The sequence below is a fragment of the Euprymna scolopes genome, chromosome 41 (assembly GCF_053919585.1).
Source record: "Euprymna scolopes isolate OS-2025 chromosome 41, ASM5391958v1, whole genome shotgun sequence".
NCBI lineage: Eukaryota > Metazoa > Mollusca > Cephalopoda > Sepiida > Sepiolidae > Euprymna > Euprymna scolopes.
Genome location: NC_136522.1, coordinates 8468807 through 8490647, shown reverse-complemented (window position 1 = coordinate 8490647; position 21841 = coordinate 8468807). Strand labels below are relative to the sequence as shown.

The 21841-nt window shown below is 34.5% G+C and overlaps 1 protein-coding gene across 1 annotated transcript in view; it reads left to right on the top strand.

Moving 5' to 3' along the window:
• The window catches only part of LOC145266330 (uncharacterized), a 766230-nt gene that overhangs the window by 515656 nt on the left and 228733 nt on the right, over positions 1–21841 (top strand). The window lies entirely within an intron of this gene.

Genomic DNA, 21841 nt, shown 5'->3' with positions numbered 1-21841 from the left:
CAAAATATGTTTCTGAATTTTTAGATAATGGTCGATAAATCGAATCATTGGGATTATTCAAATCACTGTTCTCATCTTCCATGGTATCATAACATTTCGGCCGATGTAAGTGTTGTGAGGCCGACATTTCAAGCACCTGTTTTCATCTTATTCTGTTTTTTTTTTTTAGTTATTTATGACTAGCGCGGCGGGGGGGGGGGCTTTGCCCGGGCGTAAAATACGCTTAAATATGACAGTTTAATTTGTCCAGATTTCGTATATATTATTATAGAGTCGTGATTTCAAAAGTAAAAAATATAAATACATTTGAGTGCTTTCATCTAGAATCGAAACCGAAACAAGTATTCAAGGCTGATGACGTTAACATTGTATAAACGTTACACGTATATGAACCGATTAAAAATTAAAAAAATTTTGAAAAAAAAACTAAGCTAAATATACAAAATGTTTATATCACTGCGGGGAGGCATGTGAAGCTTCCATCCGGTACTGTGCGGTGTCTCCTTAACTAGAGCAGACAGCCGATTTGAATAAAAGATGGGATGTTTCACCGATTTCGATTACAATAAAAATATGGGAGTGTAAAACATCTGTTGATCATCATTCGATCCCGGGAAACAGAATAAGATGAAAACAGGTGCTTGAAGACATTTACCTGAATCATAGACTACCATGATGTGAGATCTCAACAAGCAGTATCATAATACCGTAGAATCAGCAGGAGAACTAGTAGTGCGCAGCGCGTATGACTATCCATGTAATACACCATCGGATAGTAAGCTCCGTTTACCCTTTATTCAACCTATGTAAGCATTATGCTTAATATATCTTTCTTACACCTAATCCGTTTCCCGTGTTTTCCTCCGTGGTCCTAAACTTAGGTTCGCGTCTATAAGCTAAGACATTAATCTTGTCGAACTCTGTAATATTTCTGTCAAACTCGGGAATCCCTATTACACAATTTCAAACAAACCCCCTTGTTTAATCCTCAGAAGGAGCATGCTTCCGTTTTGGCAGCCATAACCGGATAGAATTCCTAACTAACTCGCAATTGTATTCTTATTATCGTCTGCACTGAGGATTTAACCTTCAACCTCCAGTACAAATAATTTATCCGTTACACCACTGCTTCGAACAGATCCGTGTCGTAACGAAACAATTAACGAATAAAGTACTTTGTAAGATTCAATTGTAAGTTACACTCTTCTGGAGGTTGAAGGTTCAATCCTCAGTGCGGGCGATACTCAAAATACAATTCGGAATTACTTAGGACTTCTGTCCAATCATGGTTAACGAAAGGATAGCATACTATTTCCGTGGATTAAATAAAGGATTCTGTTCGAAATTCTGTGCCAACTGTCGAATTCGACTGAAAGATTCTCGAATTCAACAAGAAAATCTTACCAAGCCTAAAATTAAGATTTAAATGATTTTTTTTTTAATTTAAAAATTCTGTCACATTGTCACATCGATTTAATTAGCTTATAATTGATTTTCATGTTGTCACAATTGCTCTCCATAACAAAGCTTATATTGTGGTATTATTACATTCAATAATCTATATATATAAAAGCCAAACGTCTGTGTGTATGTATGTATGTTTGTTTGTAACGCTAAAACTTTTGAAAGACGGAACCAAACTTGACAAATTTGGTATCATATCGAAGCCCCATCACCCGGATGACAAATATCGAAATTTCACGTCAAACGGACCACTAGAAGTTGGTCAACTGATCAGTTATCTTCGAGGGGGGCCCCAAAAAAACCTGTCATTAACGCTAAAACTTGAGATGAAAGATTCCTCTCCCCTAAGAATAAAACATATGTTCAATATCTGCTTTTGTTTTTTCATTGTTTATACGGTCCCGAGCAACGCCGGGTAGCCCTGCTAGTATATATTAAAAGGGAGACCCGACATTTCCCGGGATCGAATGATGATCAACAGATGTTTTACACTCCCATATTTTTATTGTCATCGAAATCGGTGAAACATCCCATCTTTTATTCAAATCGGCTGTCTGCTCTAGTTAAGGAGACACCGCACAGTACCGGATGGAAGCTTCACATGCCTCCCCGCAGTGATATAAACATTTTGTATATTTAGCTTAGTTTTTAAAAAACAATTTTTTTAATTTTAATCAGTTCATATACGTGTAACGTTTATATAATGTTAACGTCATCAGCCTTGAATACTTGTTTCGGTTTCGATTCTAGATGAAAGCACTCAAATGTATTTATATTTTTTACTTTTGAAATCACGACTCTATAATAATATATACGAAATCTGGACAAATTAAACTGTCATATTTAAGCGTATTTTACGCCCGGGCAAAGCCCCCCCCCCCGCGCTAATCATAAATAACTAAAAAAAAAAAAACAGAATAAGATGAAAACAATTTAATAGGTAGTGTCTCCCTTATTTTTATTAATTACTTGAGAAAATTGCTTGGGTATAGTTGTTACAAGTTTTGTAAGAGTTCTGCTGGAATTATGCGCCGAGCATACGCAGATCTTATTTGATCTCATGTTGCATCCCATCTTTATGTACTTTTTAATTCATCTATCCTCAATAATTTTCTTATGGGTTTAGATCAAGAGAACAGGGAGGATGCGTCATGAGTTGAATATTATTGGGTTTAATAAGTTCTTGCTTCATTATCGCGCTCGAGAACCCAGTTATATCCACACAACCAAAGAAACACGCTTAGTATTGCAACATATCCAAAAGAAACGATTCTGAAATTTTGAGATGAGGATTCGTTATTTGGATTCATCAGGCTACTGTTCTCATCTTGAGTGTGATTTTCACAATGTTTCGGTCTATGTAACCTCCGACCTTCTTCAGGTGTATCGTGTCCGCAATGACACGTAATTAGAGTACTGGGAAAATCAATTGTAAAAGTGATATTCTCCTGAAGGTTGAAGGTTCAATCCTCAGTGAGGACGACCGAAAAATACAATTGCGAATTACTTAGGCCTTCTGTCCAATCATGACTGACGGAGCAAGAGCATGCTTCCCTACTTGAAGTACATTAGAACCTCGGGATACGGCATTAATCCGTTGGGATCGTGAGGTGAGATCACCGTATTACGGGGCCTAAGCCAAATATTATACAGAACACATTAAAAATTAGTTATAAAATACAGTACAGTATATAATACACATGTATATAATAAATAATATTATAAATAACACCGTAAGGCGGGGCAAATACCGTATCCAGGGGCCAGAAAAAACATCGAATTCCACATCGTAACCTGTAAACAAAAATTATCCTAGGGCCAACGTACACCAGGGTTTTACTATGAAGGGTTCCATTCGAAATTCCGTTCAAATTCCCGAGTTCCACAGTTCGACAAGATATACCTTGAAAAGGGCGGAGGTTACATCGACCGAAACGTTGCGAAAATGATACTCAAGATGAGACCAGTAGTCCGATGGATCCAAATAAGAATATCCCAAAAACCTTTTTGCGACCTTCCATCAGATGAAATTCACGGGTTCTCTTGAAACAGGATACCTATAAGTAACCCTCGTTCGTCGAATAAGTTTACTTTGGTATGCCTTTGCAACATCGGTAGTGCTGAAAATCTTGATTGAAATTAAATTTTCTTCTCGGCAGAAGACGCTATATGTTTCCGCTTTTCAACATGCCAAGTTTCATACTCTTCAGCAAATTGTGGACGGGTTAGGTTTCATGGCGACAAAGTAGACGTGGACTTTGCAACTTTTTTTAACCTCCTTATCTATATATCTATAAAAGTGAACGTGTCTGTTTGTGTGTCTGTGTGTTTCCCTACGCAATAACTCGGTCAATTTTCAGTCTACAAACTCGAAATTTGACATACAGGGTACTGAGATTTGGGAAAATCGGTGTAATCGATTTTCGGCAAGAAATTTGTCTGTTAAGGGGTCAAAGTTCAACGATTTGACCGTTGAGAACTCTACCAAACTCCTCCGATAATTTTGGGTCTAAACAATTGAAATTTTAGATATAGATTCCTTGAATATGGATCTAACTTAATAACTTGATTTGAGCCTAAAACAATAAATGTTAATGGGTCTTAATAGGGGTCAAAATTTAAAAAAATTGACCGTTTTTTTTTTTTGCTCAACATACACCTCCAAACACCCGGGCAACGCCGGACTGAACTGCTAGTATATAAATACATGTTACCGAATTGTTCAGCAAAAAAAAAAAAACAAAAAAAAAATACTGCATCGCTATTAGATTTCATTTGCCTCGAAATTATGTTTTTTTTTTAACCTTCCTTATTACTCTTCTATGAAGAGTAAGAGTGATTTTTTCTTGGGATGACTCTTTTGTTGCATATACAGAGATGTCTTAAAAAGTTTGTGACAAAACTCCTACTCCTTTTTGATTCACTTGCTGTGTGAAAGAGCACTTTTTTTCAGCTTCAAAAGTCCGCCCCGCTCAAAGCCATTAAAATTTTATTTTTGAAATATTAATATTGAATTTCACATAGAAACAATGGTATCTACGTATTCCTCGTATTTTTAAGATGATTATATCCAAAAAATTACGAAAATCAATGAGGCAAAATACTTTTTATTAAAGGAAATAGAATTTGAAGAACACGATCGTGTATGCCAATGAAGGACACAGGATAGTTACAAGGTAGATAATTTCCTCCCCGATATTTCTTGGAAAACTCAGAAAAAGTTTTTGGAATTTTCAAAATAGACCTGAGGAAATTGAATTAGTGCGATATTTATTATTTTTGCTCAAATAAAATCCGTAGGCAATTTTTAATGCAAGCAAAGACCCAATTGATACATAAAAAAAACTAAAAAAAAAAAACAAAACGCTTCATTGTCAATTCAGTAGTTGTAAAAAACTTGTGTACATGTTAATTTTAGATTATTTAATTTATAGACGAACAGTTATCTATATATGAAACAATTATGAAAAAATCTTAAATGAAAACCAAACCCAGAACCACTGTATTTACGTTATGTTTATTTTGTTATTTGTTTTGCACTTTTGTCACAATAAAAAATTAGTGTTACCTCCCTTACTCATGGTTGCGTTTCATTTCATTTTATAAAAACAAGATGGCGGCAATTTTTTTACCTGCTAACACAATTAAAGTTGTTTTTTTTTTTTAATAATTCAGTAATATTCATGTAATTTCGACTACATAATTTGGAAGTTACGATTGTAATTTATTAGAATTGACAAAAAAATTAATTGAAAACATTGTTTTTTTTTATCTGAAAACTTCATTTATCGACTACAAAATCTCATCCCAATAGTGCAGAAACACCAAAATTTTCTTTACGCCATTAAAAAAAAATTATACAAGTGATAATAAATAATTACGAAGTACCCCCACCCCCGTCATGCAAAATATTTCATTCAATTAGCTGATTCTTTTACATTTTGATTATTGGCAGTGTTTTACAATCATAGTCTTATTATTATGACCGGGCATATAAAAATCTTTTCTTTTAGATTCTGTTGAAAAAAAAGGTACATTCTTTTGAGCAAGTATTTATACTTCAGAGATTTTTAGATTAATTTAAATTTTTTTTTTAAAGTGCGGTGCCCCCCCCCCACTTCAATATATCATACATGCTTAAAACGTCAGTTGTAATTATTTGACCAGCACTGTGTGTTTAACAAAGCGTGGACGGGCGTCTACAAATACATACGAAATGCGAAATTACGTCATTGTAAGGAAAAAGACTATAAAAAGGAGAGAGAAAGAGAGAGAGAGACAGAGAAAGAGAGAGAGCACGTAAGAAAAGATAATCACGTGCCAGACGTCACAGCCATAACGAGAATCACGCGTGGCGGGAGAATAAAGAAATAAATATCATTTGTTGCACGAAAAAGTGAGTTCGAGTTTATTCTTTGTCTCGGTCTCCTCTGAGACGTAGACCGATACAACATGTCGGGTTCCGTGTGTAAACGAGTGTACAACGGTACATATGTATACGATTAAATAAGTCCAAGTGTATTCAACTAAAAACAATATCTTTTCAAAAGTGCTCAATATGTACGTAGAGCGTTTATAAATACAATGATATAAACATTAGAGAATTCACTACGCGAATCAATCTGTTAATCGTCTCATCAAGTGTTCGCGAATGGTTAAAATAATAAAAGAAAGGCAAATATAAAGAATGCAATATTATACACATGCCTATACACCTGAGAAAACTGTCTCTCAACATCATCCCTGAATTTCAAAGCGAAGTGAATGATTCCTCCAATGTTTGTCTAGTCTGGCTTTGAAGGTACTGAGTGACTCTGCAGATACAAATCCTTACGATAGCTGGTTCCACACGTCCCCCACACGTTGAGAGAAGAAGTGTGCTCGAACAGACCCAGTTGGCCCCTTCTGATGTCGCTGCTTATCCAAACACAAGGAATGCCCACGGGTCCAACAATCTTGTTTCAAAGGAAACATCTTGAGAAAATCCAAGTTGTATTTCCCATGCAGATATTTGAAGACTTGGATGGTATCCCCCTCTCATTCAACGGAACACCTGGTGAATGCTCTGACGAACTGCAATCACTTGTGCCCCCACGACGTGAGCACCCTCGACAAACTCGACAGGCTGCTAAATCCCACCGCCACACTGTAGAGATCCCTAGATGTAAAAGATCTTTCTACTCCAATAGTTTCTTCCCCAGAACCGCGAGACATTGGAATTCCATTCCAGGTCCCTGCTTCCCGAACAGTACTGACGTGCAGAAGTTCAAGTGTAACGTGAACCGATATCTTGCTGCCCAAATCCCTATATAGTACCTAGTAGTTGTTGCCCCTGATAGTAGCCCCCTGCACCTAAGTGGCAATTTGCCTTGTTTGGGGTGAAAATGTAATTAAAAAAAAAATAAATTAAAAAAAAAACACCAGAATTGGAAGATCCAGTTCCTTCAGTTGCTCCTCATAGGACAAATTATGCAAATCTGGGACCAATTTCGTAGCCCTCCTCTGCACGGCTTCAATGGTTTCAATGTGACGCATATATCGCGGAGACCATACTAATGTGGCATATTTTAGCTTTGGACGGATCAGCCTTTTGTAGAGAGACAGGAATATAACACATTCCATGGTTGTAAACGAACGATGACATACGTCGACCAACTTGTTAGTCGCAGCTGCTGTTAACGTAATTTTTTAGAACCCCGTTCTTAATATGGAGAGGGATGGTGTTTTGTAACTATTCTGTACTTTCACCTAACAAGGTACTTATGTAAAGAAGGTATCGTATCGTTTTCGTCGGAAATGTCTGTTGGTTATATGAAGTTGTAGACAAATTCATTGCATTTTTACTCGAATTTCATTGGCTAAGCGTTTCGGCATATCCCAGAGGTTTACATTATCTGCCGGAAAACGTCGATGAAAAATACAGATTTGGAACCAATTTTGTAGCCCCTTCTGCACTATGCTTCTATGGTTCTATTTACTATATTAGCCTCTTTAAAAAAAAAATATTAGCATGGTAGTTTCCTTCAATCTTGGATACCCACAATAAGGGTGCCTACGCGTGGAATTTTTGTGGCAGGAGTTGCGCAATCTCATACCACACCTCTCTTAAATCAGCGTTGTTATATACCAGTTGCAAGTGGAGGCTTAGGTCGACTGGAAACAATGCCGAGATAAGTGAAGAGTACATACAGCGCCTAGAATTCTCAGATGGTCACCCGTGGCTGGTTACTTTTAATGCATCTAAAACCAAGCTTCTATCTTTACATCATCAACGTTCTAATCCCCATCTGGCATCAATTAAAATGAATGGCTCTCGTCTTAGGAAGGCCTCAAGTTTTGACAGGCTTCTGGGCTTGACCTTTACTCCTGATCTTAAATGGAATACGTACATCAAATCTGTTGTCAAGGCCGCTGAAAAAATGGTCGGATCCTTCTATCGATCCAGTAGATATCTCACTGCTGATGCAATTCTCTATCTATATAAGAGCCAGATACGTCCAAGGATGGAATACTGTTGCCACATATGGCCAGGAGCTGCTAGAAAAGACTTGTCCTGCCTTAATAGGGTTCAAAATAGACTTCGTGGCCTGGTGGGAGGTCCTTTTCTCTTCGCTGCAACCTCTATCTCACAGAGGAGATGTTGCGAGTTTGTCTCTCCTTTATCGTTATTTTCATGAAAAGTGTTCGACTGAGCTTCAATCTATGGTCCCCCCTCGCCAAACTTTCACAAGAAACACTAGACTAGCTGAAAACATTATCAATAATTTTCCACACTCTTTATCTGTGCCTAAACCTAAACATAGATTCCATGATCAAAGCTTCTTTCTTAGAACTGCACGCCAGTGGAATTGTCTTCCGTTTTCCTGCTTTCCAGCTGACTATAATATGGTTGTCTTCAAGTCCAACGTGAGCAAGTTTCTGATGAGCCGTTCCACTTAAGTTAACACATTTACCGAACTTCCATTACTATCGATTACTATATTGTCCTTTTGACTACTCTACACTCTTTAACCCTTATCCTTGAGTGGCCTATCGGCCTTGATAAGTGGTGACGCCTATGTAAAAAAAAAAAAATCTCAAGCTAGCCAGATTCAATGTTGCTTAACTCCGGTGATCTGACGATGACCGGTGAATCAACGTGATTATGCCATATACAATTATGGGATAGATAGGTATTAATATCGTTATATTTTAACTTGAAGGCATATTTTTTAAAAAACCTATTCCTTCCCAAATAAATATTTACCGTATTTTCTTTTCTTTCCTTTACTCTTTCTCTTTGTTGTTTTTCTTTCTTTTTTTTTTTTTGTATTTCGCCGCCGGTACCCGAAGACGCCACACCTCAGCTTGTTTACAAGAAAATTGTTTGCGCAGCAATTTTCCAATCTGAAAACGACAATGATTTTTGTTTCTTCTTTTTTAATGTTTTTGCGCGCGCAACGTCGACCTTTCTTTTATTATTAGCTCGAGTCGTTTGACACCGGAATTGCAACATTGACTAAATGGTTGAAGTGCATCAAATCCATCATCTTATACGAGGGCGTTCCGAAAATCATGCTTCTTACGTTTGTTCTGTCCGAATGGATTAGAGGGGATTTCGAAATACATTGTTATGATGACTGAACTTATGCATTTCTGACCTGAAAGCTTCATCTATTTGTTCTTAATATTGACCGTGTGAAATGCTAACAAAACAATCACTGTCCTGCACCTGCGTCATAAGCAGAGATGCGTCATTCGATTCCTGGAAAAAAGTACATTGAAAATGGTGGCAACTATGTAGAAAAGTAAATTGTGGAACAGAAACGGTAGTTTATTTTAATGGTACTAATCCCATCTTTGAAGCTCTTTAACATGTTTTCTTTTTGAGTTTAACAACTCTGTTCCGTCTGCCTGCTTCCCACCGGACTACAACTTTGATGTATTCAAGTCCAATGTTAGCAAATTCATAATGAACCGCCCCCTTAAGTAAACACTTCATCAAATCTCCACACTAACGTAATGTACTTGCAATAACCCTTATCCTTGAGTGGCTTCCGGGCCTTGATAAGTGGTGATCACTGTGTAAAAAAAAAACAACAAAAAAAAACAAATAGGATGCATTATCTCGAAGGGGTTTCATCACGAGGTTGCAACGTCGGTTTGGCAAAGCAGTCGAAATTCACCAAATGTATCGCCTTATACAATTCTTTTATATTCGTCGTGAAGTCGACCGTGATTACCAATTCAGCTGTAAAGTTTTATTTTAACGCTAATAACATGATACGACAATAACAAATGAAAATTGGCTCACTGGAATCAATATTACCAGACGAAAAAGAGAAAATGAGAAAATGAGATCACCTTATATTGCTACTCAAACATTTCGTTCAAAAACCGGTCATCGTTCTATAACCCCACACTTTGATTCCAGCCAAACTCGCTATTTAATACGGGAACGAATACAACAGTAAACTATTGAGTTGATAAATCGGTATTTATAATTGTTGTACGGTAGTTTAAATCGTATTTGAATCATGTAAATTTCTAACAATGGATTTGTTTTAAAAAATGATATTATAAAGTTATCTTTTCAAAGTTGGTCATTCATGTATATTTTCCCGACCAACACCGTTGCACGGTCCATGCTCGTATATATATACAACAGTGTTCACAGGATAAAATTTACTCTAGGATAGACATACAAAATAACTTTAAACCTAACAAAAACAGTAGGAAATAAACAAATAAATAAAAAAAATAAACATGCATATACATAAACTATCATACATATATATATGTATCTATCTATCTATCTATCTATCTATCTATCTATCTATATATATATATATATATATATATATTAAACTGACATTAAAAAATATATATATGTATCTCTCTATATATATGTATCTATATATATGTATCTATCTATCTATCTATCTATATATATATTAAACTGACATTAAACATATATATATGTATCTATATATATATATGTATCTATATATATGTATCTATATATATATATATATATATATTAAACTGACATTAAAAAACCCTAACCTTTATTTAAAACAGGTCAAGACCCTAGATATCCAGGCTAAATAGAACACACACAAAGAATCAGGTCAACCAGAGGTCAAATGGACCTTTGTCCTGTAAGTACATGTTATTGGCTGATAAGAAGGGCGCCGTGGATACTAGAAACCTGATTGGCTAACTAAAATCCCAATAGAAGGTGCGTATATAAAAACGACAGACAACCACAAAATTCGCGCATAAGCTTGAAGAATCCTAGAGTGGATGAAACGCGGAATATTCAGTGTAGCTCAATCGCCATATATATTTTATAAATTACTATCTATCTATCTATCTATCTATCTATATATATATATAAATATATATATATAAATATATATATATATATATATATATATATATATATGGTGACATATATGGTTAATCGTGACACACTGCACTGAAGAATCCCGAAAGGATGAAACACTAGTGTCTGTAGGTATTTAATTATTATAGTAAAAAATAATTATGACATCCCCTTTAAGAAATTCATTTCTTATCGTTGAGCACTTTCAGTTGAATTAAAGTCGGTCAATTTAGCTCTTATGCATAGATCATCGTATAACGATTAGATCACTTTCTGACTGACGTAAATTAACATTTAAAATTAAAATGTTTAAATTCAACGCTATTTCACGCGGTTAATGGTAGCCGAATGAATACGGTCTCCGCTAATCGAGCCAGAGATGTCTCGTGTTGCTGGGTTCGAATCGTTCGGCTGGTGTTAATCGTGGCACCCTGCACTGAATAATCCCGAAAGGATTAAACATTAGTGTCTGTAGGTATTTAATTATTATAGTAAAAAAATAATTATATATATATATATATATATATATATATATATATATATATATATATATATATATATATATATACTGCTTATTTAAAACTCTTAACTTCTGAAATATCGATATTATCGTGTGCATATTGTCTGCATAGTAACCTAACGGTGATTAGAAGAATTTGGTTCCTTTTTATGTGATATACGGATCGAGAGTATTTTACCACTCAATTTCTAATCTTTCTCATTTTTTTTTAATTTGTAACGTAAACGAATTTTTTAAAAAATATTTATAAAAACAAGTTAGATGTTATTGTGTGCTGACAGTCCAGTATTTTCTTTTTATTAACAAAGTTTCAATTAATTTGAGTCATTTTATTGTTTTTAAACTGTCAAGTACAGAATATATAAAAGACTTGAAATCGTAAACATTTGCTTTGCTTTTGTTTGAAAACGATTCCAACTCGCAATGAAAAATACAAATAAAATTCGTAAAATGCTGGCAAAAAAGCAAAGGATATTTACAGTTTTCTTTTTGTTTGCATATTTTAAACGCGGAAAAAAAATTGCCTATTAAAAAACTTTGATGGCGTTGTTTTTATTTCTTTAAGCATGCGCATCATCAAACGGAATCGGATACACGGTTTCAACGCCCAAGCAAGATGATTTTAGTCATACAATATAATAGATATCCATATTATATTGCTCTTACTCTTTCTGACTGTCTGTCCGTTCCACCTTTTCTTATAAACTACTGAACTGATCTAGCTGAAATTTTGTATAGACATTAAATGTAATAAAGTGCAGCAAAGTAAGTATTATGTTATCCGTTCGATGCACATTTTGCGATTAATGTGGATTAGTAATTTAGTATTTGAGATCTATTTTTCTCGGAAACTACTGTGTCAATCTGTCTAAAATTTCGCATGGCTGTTACTATGATAAGGTGCAGAGAACTAAGAATTATAATATTCGTTCAATGCACAGGTTGAGATTAATATAAGTTAATCTATTAATACAATAGCGTGTGTGTTATTTTGTGTGTCACAGTTACATCTGATTCGCTTAATTTTATTTACTTCCATTTCTTGTAATAAATAATTTTACCAAGAATTCTTCATTAGTTTTGGTTTTGGTTTCGATTATTACTGAAGGAACTAAAGTGATATATATATATATATATATATATATATACTTGTTTATTGTTATATAAACATGCTCACATCTCGCTGCTACAAACAGCCACTTGTTTCAATCAAACAACAGATATCATCAAGCAGCGACTTGACTATTCAAATGTTCAATGAATAATGGATTTTTATTTTAGGTAGGAACTCTTTAAAAGTTGGAGTTAAAAAACCTTAAACTCCAACTTTTAAAGAGTTCCTACCTAAAATAAAAATCCATTATTCATTGAACATTTGAATAGTCAAGTCGCTGCCTGATGATATCTGTTGTTTGATTGAAATAAGTGGCTGTTTGTAGCAGCGGGATGTGAGCATGTTTATTTATCAATAAAAAAGTATTATCAGCTGTTTTTATTGAGCACTATCTAACAACCTCGTTGAATTCACTAGTCCATTACTTTCGAATAAAAAACCCCGAGTATATATATATATATATATATATATATATATATATATATATATATATATATATATATATTGCATCACCAGTCTATTCATTCATGAGTAATCACCTTTTTCTTCACCATATTCCCTCTGCTTCACTTTTTTGTTTTCAAGTAAGATCTTTGACTTACTTGTTGTTTCATCAAATACTTCTGCATGCAAAATCCGATCCCGCATTTTGCTAATTCCTACCCTCTGATGAGAAGGAGAGTATGTCTTCGAAACTTCGCGGATTAAGGACTATCCACTTATCTAGTGTTTCCTTTTCAGATTAAATATGTTTTTAACTCATTTTAAAGTGTTTTTTAATATGTTTTATTAACTGTTTGCTCGTGTATATATATATATATATATATATATATATATATATATATATATATATATATATCATAAGTTTGGGATTCGGTTTCGATTCAAGCTGATGAACCCAAGTCATATAGATATATTTTTTTTATTCCTGAAGTCGCAACCTTATAATATATAAAACTCGATAGAACATTAACTCCATAATAATATATACGAAATCTGTGAGAATTAAAATATAATATTTAACCGTATTTTATGTCCTGGCTACGCCGGGCGTCCCTGCTAGCTTGGATAAATACTTTTGCAGTTTTAACAAAATAGCTACACTTTTGGCCAAGATCAAAATGTAGTATCTGTTCTTCAGATGTGGCACTTCCATTTCTCGTTCTCTTTCAGTGGAGGAGAAATCCTTCACGACTGAGATAATTTTAATTTTTGTACCTTTTCTCCACGTTAAAAAAAAACGACCCTGGTGTCTAACTCTGTCCCGTGGGGAGGCATTGTAAATAAGGTACAATAATATCAGAGCGTCTCCATTTACGGTGAGTATCTACGGTATGCCAACATTAATATATTACATATAAATCAGTCCCCTGTGGAATTTCCACAGGTCCCATTGCAGGGATTAATATTTAATGCAAAAGTGAGCACACGTTTAACCATATTCAGGTATCAATAAAGCACTCTTTCTAAGTCAACGGGTTTTAATTTGTGTACGGTTTGAACGGGCTAAAACGTCCGATATATCATAATTATATCATAATGTTACATACTGCGTATACACAGACACCAAGGCATGTTTTTACACGCGTGTATTAAGTACATACTTCATTGCCATTGCAATATTAAGTAAACGTCTATTGCAACATACTGCGTATCAATGTATGTTGTGTGTACGCAGGTGCGTGGGTGGGTGTATGGCGCATACAATAAACTCATGAATATGAGGCAATTCTTTCAAAACGGTCTACTAACACCAGTCTACAAAACGTATACGTAATTAAAACAATACACATTCATACCTTTTACAGATTCAGGTGTAGCTTTATTTCGAATCCACTGACACCGTGGTGATCGTAGTCGCAATGCCAGTTTCTCCTCGTTTTCTCGGCCCTTAAAATCAACAGAGATTAGAGCATTCCTGTAATGATTTCGTCCCTAAATGGGGAATGCCGACGGGGCTGCCCAGGCACTTTTTGAAGGTAAGAGTGCCCCTCCTCCTTTCCAACCCTGGTGTCACTGTCTTGGCAGTGAGAGAGAACTAAATGTCTTCAGTTCCTAAATCGCCTCTCTTTAAAATTCTCTTCTATTTTCTAGATTTATTTTTTTTATTACATTTTCACCCCAAACAAGGCACATTGCCATTTTGTTGTAGGGGGCTACTATCAGGGACATAGGCATCAGGGTACTGTGTAGGGAGTTGGGCAGCAAGATATCGGTTCACGTTACACTTGAACTTCTGCATATCAGTAAAGTTGGGGAAACAGGAACCCGGAAGGGAATTTTAAAGTCTAGCTGTTCTGGGGAAGAAACTACTGGAGTAGAAGGCTCTCTTACATCTAGGTATCTCTACGGTGAAGTGGTGGGATTTAGCTGCTTGTCGGGTTTGTCAGGAGTATTTACGTCGAGGGGGCTCAAGTGCTGGCAGTTCGTCAGATCATTCACCGTTAAAGTACTTGTAGAACAAGCAGAGGGATGCAACATTTCGTCGATTGGACAAAGGCTGAAGTTTCGATGACTGTTCAGGACCTATCAGATTGGCGACTCTCTTTTGAACCTTTTCTAGGAGAGAGAGACTAGTGGCAGATGTACCAGCCCAAATATGACAACAATACTCCATACATGGGCGAATGGTGCCCTTATAGAGGTATAGGATAGTTTCGAGCGTTAGTATCTTTCTAGCGCCGTAGATTTTGTTTTTATTCATTTCCTTATTTCGTTTGCTGATGATACGACAACGAATCGAAAACGTTCGTGAAACATGTGCTGTAAGGACCTATCCATATAGTTTCGATGATATAACGCAATCACTAGGAATATGATCAGTTTGTGTTGGAGGGCGAAATGAATTAGTTAATTTACCTTAATTTTTCTCATCGATGTAAGTTTTGTTTAAATGTGAATTGAAATTTGAAGAGTCCAAGTTAGATTAAAAAAAACAGACATTTATTTGTTTAAAGTTTCGACGATATAACACCATCAAGTGTTAATTCGAGGGGAAAAAACTAATTGATTTCACATGATCCATGCGATTTCCTCCTGACTAGAACTTTGAAACTTTACTGGTAACATCATGCCACAACAAGAAGAGAAAAAACACAAACTGATTATTTTCCTGAAAAGGACGTTATATCGCCGAAACTAAGTTGAAAAATTTCTACATAGTGCTTCCTGTTATCTGGTCTTTGTATAATCGTCTGTATTAAACGTTAAGCTTATTAATGATCCCTTCATTTCTTGACACTCAACGGTGGCCATAGAGTATTGTCCTTGCTAAAGCGGCTAAAGTGGCTTCGTTGCGGAGTTCAAATAGTTCGACCAACGTTGATCATTACTCCTGCACTAATGATTGCGTAAGCATGAAACACTAATGTGAGAGAACTAAATACTCCCCGTGCGTACAAGAACCTATGTTCTCGCCAAGTGAACAACTCTGTAATTAAATCAAATACTGCTCTGCGTCGTTCAATCGTTAACCTACTGTGGCTTTCTTCTGTAAATTTTTACCGGTTTCTCTCTAAGCCATTGCCAATTGCATCATCTTTGACGGTTTCGATTAATCGAGCTGTTATCGGTCTATTGTTATATTCCTTTCTGTAAAATATTTACGATTTGGTTCCAGACGATCTTATTCTAAAATACCTCAAGCTTAGCTGTGTCATTCACATATCCATTTAGCTAACCTACTAGATTCTCGCTATCGTAGGACCCCAATCTGGTACAATAATAAAAAAGGGTAATTATAGGACAACAATTCATTATTACATTCAAATTACATGTATGTCATTTAAGATAACAGTATTCTCTATTGTGCCCAAGAAAAAAAAAACAAACGAAATCACAGATGAGCGTACAAAAGGCATGCATTAAAATATAAAATAACATTTGGAATAACGAAACATAGCAGAAATACGTTCGCTTTCTTTACGAGACGTTGCAATATCGAAGGACAGTAATTATTAAGAGTTTATAAACACAGCATACAACGCATGCGAGCGAATACGTTTTGCTCCAGGCGATGAATTCGTGTTTCATTATTTGCTTGTTAATACGTATTTTGGATCTAGGGGAGGAAGAGAAAGGGAGAAAGAAGGAAAGACGGAGTAGGTGAAATAGAGAGGTAAAAGGGAAATAGAAAATAAAGTAAAACAGAGCTGGAGATGAACGATAGAAAAAGTGAGGCTATATATATATATATATATATATATATATATATATATATATATATATATATATATATATATATATATGATGGACTCTCCCGTCGATTTCGACGTATGAGGTTCGGACAACCCATATTTCTAAAACTCATTTATGCTTTTGCCTCTGATGACTTTTTAGTCCAGCAAGGGACTTGCAGACAAGGCCACAAATAGAAACACGAATGTGGATTTAACGCTGCAGATATTGGTACGGCTGCTAGTCGTTTTGCTCTTACTCTGTTTTCTTTCAGTTGCCTTAAGCTTTCAGATTGAAACCTCTGTAGACCTTCAAAACACCTTGATCTCCATCCTTTTCGGTCATATATATATATATATATATATATATATATATATATATATATATATATATATATATATATATATATAACGAACAGTTATGTGTTCATAAACGTTTCGTCTTTATTTATTTAGAGGAAGTCTCGAAATAAAGACGAAACTCTGATGAACACATAACTCGGTTTGTTCCTTTTTATTTCTGTCTGTCTGTCTGTCTGTCTGTCTCTATCTCTCTGTCTGTCTCTCTCTCTCTATCTCTCTCTCTCTCTCTCTCTATATATATATATATATATATATATATATATATATAGTAATGAAATCAAAAGGATCTAGTGTTTACTTGATATAGGCAATGGTAAACTTTAATCTAATAAAAATACTAGTATTTGTAGATTGATAATTTAATCCCAACCGATTAAAAAAGCTCAATACGCAATATATACTCTCTCTCTCTATCTCTCTCTTTAGCTATCTATCTATCTATCTATCTCTCTCTCTCTCTCTCTCTATATATATATATATATATATATATATATATATATATATACTTGTAAAAACTAAAACAACAAGGAAAAAGATCATATTTTCATTTTTCGGATTTTACAATTGTTTCGACATCAATTTGAAACTTTATATTGTTTAAAATTTATATTGTTTAAAATTTATATTGTTTAAAATTTATATTGTTTAAAATTTATATTGTTTAAAATTTATATTGTTTAAAATTTATATTGTTTAAAATTTATATTGTTTAAAATTTATATTGTTTAAACTTTATATTTTTTAAAATTTATATTGTTTAAAATTTATATTGTTTAAAATTTATATTGTTTAAAATTTATATTGTTTAAAATTTATATTGTTTAAACTTTATATTGTTTAAAATTTATATTGTTTAAAATTTATATTGTTTAAAATTTATATTGTTTAAAATTCATATTGTTTAAAATTTATATTGTTTAAAATTTATATTGTTTAAAATTTATATTGTTTAAAATTTATATTGTTTAAAATTTATATTGTTTAAAATTTATATTGTTTAAAATTTATATTGTTTAAACTTTATATTGTTTAAAATTTATATTGTTTAAAATTTATATTGTTTAAAATTTATATTGTTTAAAATTTATATTGTTTAAAATTTATATTGTTTAAAAATTATATTGTTTAAACTTTATATTGTTTAAAATTTATATTGTTTAAAATTTATATTGTTTAAAATTTATATTGTTTAAAATTTATATTGTTTAAAATTTATATTGTTTAAAATTTATATTGTTTAAAATTTATATTGTTTAAAATTTTTCGAGGTTGGCATCTAATCAGACTTATTGAAAGAAATACAAGATTAATACGTATCTGAACATGTTCTCGTCCTGTTATGAACGGCATCCCGCAGTGTGATTCATCTCATCGTGTTTTGATAAATTCTTCTTCCGGTGTTTATGAAATTGTGGGGGCCCCCTATTTTCGTATATATATATATATATATATATATATATATATATATATATATATATATATATATATATATATACTAGCCGACCAGTGTCCCGACGTTTCCCGAGAATTACGAGTAAGTTACGAAATTTAAATATACAAACTAGAATTAATCAAGAATATGATTACATGACAGTTATGTTCGCATAATACTGTATGACGTTAGCAAAGCTTAATAATAACAAAACTTATAATACTGATTGATAATAGTATAAATAAAAAGTAATAATAATGAAAACAAGTGAGTGCACAATGAACGAGGAATAGCAAAAATGACTAAGTTCAGCATTTGCCTCCCCCCATTTGACCCCCAAAGCTCCCAGGGGACGTCAAATCCTGGTGAAAATGAACAAACGGTGCAGTTTTAGGCCTTAACATATGTAAATTTGTGTTCTGCATCGTGCAAAAAAAAAAAAAAAAAAGTCCATCATTTGCCCTACCCCCTTATTTACCCCAAAAGTTCCCAAGGCTTTAACATATTCAAATTTGAATTCAGCACCTTGCAAAACTGCTAAATAGACATACACAGAAAATTTTGGACAAATATAGTAAATTAGTCCCCAAAATGGAGTGTTTTTATTAGCCCTAAAATAGCCCCTGAGACGCATCCAAAAGTTATCGCGAAATATAGACAAACAAAATTATATAGAAATCAGTTAGTTACAACTTTTCAGTAAGTTTTATAAAAATCCAAGACATCAATTTTTTTTTATTAAGAACAAAAGTGTTAATTTTAGCCATTTTAACCCGAAAGGGACCCATAAGGGGGAAACCAGAGTTTTCCCAGAAAATCCGATCGGTTACTTTTTTTTATTCATATCATGTTTAATGTTTGTGCAAAAGTTAAAAAACTTCAAAGGCGTAGTTATTGAGAAAAGTGCGGACAGACGAACGGACGAACAGACGAACGGACGAATGGACAAGGGTGAATTTACAGGTCTACCCTCTCTTTGTCGGGGCACCAATAAAAGATAATAGTAACGCTGACAAAACATAATACAAATTATAATTGATAGAAATTCTCATGATAATAATAATGGAAAACTAGCGATAAAAGTAATACTAATATAAAAAAAAAACCAAGAAAATAAACAATACTTAATATAATGTTTAAAAAACATAACTAATATTCGAAACTAATGAGCATAAGTATAATTATGACAGTAATACAGCTAATAGTCTTTTACATAAGGTCACCATTTATCAAGATCCAGTGGCTACTCGAGGATAAGGGTTAAAGAGTGTACAGTGGTCAAAGGAACAATATAGTAATCGTTAGAAGTGTGAATTTGGTAAATTGGATTATTTAAGAAGAACGGCTCATCAAGAACTTGTTTACATTGGACTTGAAGACAACCATATTGTAATCAGCTGGAAAGCAGGCAAACTGAAGATAGTTCCACAGGTGTGCAGTTTTAAGAAAGAAACTTTGTTAATGGAATCTACGTTTAGGTTTAGGCACAGATAAAGAATAGGGGAAATTATTAATAGTGTTTTCAGCTAGACGGGTGTTTCTCGTAAAAGTTTTGCGAGGGGAGCCCATAGATTGGAGCTCAGATGAGCATTTGCCATGAAAATAACGATAAAGCAGATGCAGGCTCGCAACGTTTCTTTTGTGAGAAAGAGGTCGCAGGAAAGAGAAAAGCTACAAAGTCTATTTTGAACTTTACCAAGGCAGGATAAGCTGCTTTTAGTAGCTCCTGCCCAGATGTGGCAACAATATTCCATCATTGGCCGTACCTGACTTTTATATTGGTAGAGAATTGCATCAGAAGTGAGCTATCTACTGGAGCGGTAGATGGATTCTACCATTTTTCCAGCGATCTTGGCAACGGATTTGATGTATGTGCTCCATTTCAGATCAGGAGTAAATGTCAAGTCCAGAAGCTTGTAAAAACATGGAGCTTCTCCAAGACGAGAGCCATTCGTTTCAAGTGATGCCAGATGAGGATCAGAGCGGTTATGATGTAAGGATAGGAGCTTAGTTTTAGATGCATTAAAAGTAGCCAGCCACCGCTTTCCTCATTGAACCACGTGCTCAAGATCAGAAGAGAGAGAGAGAGAGTCAGAGAGAAGTTGGTCATTTACGGTCTTTGATGTGTTGTCATAGATGGTAGTATATATATATATATATATATATATATATATATATATATATATGCACATAAAGTTATGAAGAGTACATAGGAGCCGAGCAAAGCCGGGCTGAACTCGAGTTTGGACTTCCGGTTCGTTGACTGTCATTGCTCTTGTGGGCTGCAACGTTGTTTGGCTGTGGAAGTTATTATATAATCTCTCACATTTTGAAATATATATATATATATATATATATATATATATATATATATATATATATATATATATGTATATATATATATATGTCAACGAATGAGCTTGTGATATTATTTGGAAGACCAGGAAGAGAGTTGGGCCCAGGATGGACCCTTAAGGGACTCCAGCGCTAATACTTTTTTTACATGGGCATCACCACTTATCAAGGCCTTAATGCCACTAGAGGATAAGGGTTAAAGAGTGTACAGTAGAAATTGGACAATATAGTAATACGTAGTAATGGAAATTTGGTGAATTTGTTAAGTTATATGGAACGGCTCATCAAAAACTTGTTTACGTTAGACTTGAAGACAACCATATTGTAATCAGCTGGAAAGCAGGAAAACGGAAGACAATTCCATAGGGTGTAGTTCTAATAAAGAAGCTTTGCAGATGAAATCTACGTTTAGGTTTAGGTACGGATAAAGAGTGGGGGAAATTATTGATAGTGATTTCTGCTAGACGGGTAGTTCTTGTGAAAGTTTTGCGAGGGGGGATCATAGATTGGAGCTCAGCCGAGCACTTGCCATGAAAATAACGATAAAGCAGAGACAAACTCATCAACGCTCTGATCCCCAGCTGACATCAATTGGGATGGATGGCTCTCATCTGGGAGAGGCCCCGTGTTTTGACAAGCTTCTGGGTTTGACCTTTACTCCTGATCTGAAATTGAACACGTACATCAAGTCTGTTGCCAAGGTCGCTGGAAAGATGGTGGGATCCTTCTACCGCTCAAGAAGATATCTCACTACTGATGCAATTCTCTATCTATATAAAAGCCAAGTACATCCAAGGATGGAATACTGCTGCCATATCTGGGCAGGAGCTGCTAAAAACAGCCTATCCTGCCTTGACAGAGTACAAAATCGACTTCGTGGCTTAGTGGGGATGCCCTTTTCTCTACCCTGCAACCTTTCTCCCACAGAAGAGACGTTGCGAGCCTATCCCTGTTTTATCGTTATTTCCATGGCAGGTGCTCGTCTGAACTCCAATCTCTGGTCCCCCCTCGCCAATCTTTCACGAAAAACACCCGTCTAGCTGAATCCACT